At 42.8% G+C, this 1707-nt stretch overlaps 1 protein-coding gene across 1 annotated transcript in view; it reads right to left on the bottom strand.

Moving 5' to 3' along the window:
* LOC103608189 (adenylate cyclase type 8-like) overlaps window positions 1–1707 on the bottom strand; it is a 60431-nt gene that overhangs the window by 841 nt on the left and 57883 nt on the right. The window lies entirely within an intron of this gene.

Raw genomic sequence — 1707 nt, 5'->3', positions numbered from 1 at the left:
TCTCCCTGCCATGGGAGACAGGAAGAATGTCTCAGTATTTAACAAATATCTCAGCAGAAAGTGTCCACCCAGGAGTTCAGGAAGGACAAGGAAACAAGGAAAGCCCTTCTTTCATGCAGGAGTATGGAGTGTGGGCAATGCAAATGACATCAAAGGGAAGTTGTCACTATGTATAGATCAATTCGTTGTGAAAAGCAAAATGAAACTTTAAAAATTATCTATATTTTTACGATGGTCAGCAATTCAGATGCGTAAACACAGAGCAAAACAGACTCGGGGTGGGGGTTGGGGGGCGAACAAAAAACCTCATCATCCCAAGCCCAACGGCACATGCTCCACCCAGGATGGCAGATAGAGTTAGACATCTCCCCCAAATTATGAGAGTAGGTGGCAAAGCTGGGAGATGTCAGGCAGAATAATTAATGACCTAAGATGCTCACAGTGACTAAGGACTTCAGGTGAGTGAATTCTTATTCTGTGCATGTGGCTGGGTGTAAGGGAAGTGGTGGTCCTCAGAAGTCTAAAAGCCAAGCACTGTATGAACTCTGTCTTAGTTAATCCGTCCAGTTACCCTGTGGGGCAGGCATAGTTCTCTCCATTCTGGACATGAGGAAACTGAGGCTCAGAGAGGCAAGCAGACTTGCCCAACATCCCCATGGTGGCAAGTGGCAGAGCTGTGATTGTCTATTTGTCTGAATTGCACTGAGGGGCACTGTTTTACCTACCCTACCACGCCATCTCAAGGACCTTTGAAAGGAAGGATGGGACCCTGAACAGGATACCATATTTCATCATTTCTCATGTTTCATATTCTCTGAAACAGGAACGTGTGTTACAACTGATAATATCTTAGCAGCAGGTCGAAATCTTTGCTTATTTTTCTTAGTGTTGCATAAAATAATGGTGAGTCTTACAATCAGTGTAACGTAGTTTCATTGAAATAGGAAATTGGCTGGAAAATATTGTGGAATGTGTGTTGTCTTACATTGGTCACCCCTTGTGTTTCAGTGGTTTTCAAAATTTGTCTCTGTTACAAATCCCTTTAAGAATCTGATATAGGCTATGGATTCTCTATCCTAAAAAATGCATAAGTATTCAAAATTTTGCATCTCATTTCAAGGAATTTGTACCTTCCCCCAATCCCTTTCATGGTCTCATATGAATCCTTAGACCCCAGATTAAAAACAATTGTTTTAGTTAACTAGTAAATGCCTTAATTCTTTTAGCAAATATTTATGTATCTACTTTGTACTCAGCTGTGCACTGTTCTAGGAAGTTGGATTAAGTGATAGGTAAGATCTAGTGCCTGTGCTCAAGATGTTGAGAGACTGTCTGGGGAATGAAGCTGAGCAGACAAGGGGAAAGACAGTAACAATGCAGGGAGATAACCACTGTGATGGAAGGACATACTGGAGAATGACCAGTCATAAGAAGATCAGGAGTTTCCCAGTGAAGCAAAGACTCAGCTGAATCTTGAAGGACTGATAGGACGCAATGGGCAAAGCAAGTAGAAGGCTGGGGCTATGGGCAGAGGGACTGGTACATAGCAGCATCTGATGGAAGACTGAGCACATGTATTAAAGTTGTGCAGGAATTCAAGGACAGTTAATCAGAGAGAAGCACTGAGCAAGGGGCTTGGAAAAGAACATCGAGAGAGAGAGAGAGAGAGAGAGAGAGAGAGAGAGAGAGAGAGAGAGAGAGAGAGAG

Source organism: Galeopterus variegatus, unplaced genomic scaffold (genome assembly GCF_000696425.1).
Source record: "Galeopterus variegatus unplaced genomic scaffold, G_variegatus-3.0.2 Scaffold8121, whole genome shotgun sequence".
NCBI lineage: Eukaryota > Metazoa > Chordata > Mammalia > Dermoptera > Cynocephalidae > Galeopterus > Galeopterus variegatus.
Note: the sequence above shows the minus strand (reverse complement) of the source record. Positions and strands in the feature narration are given on the sequence as shown.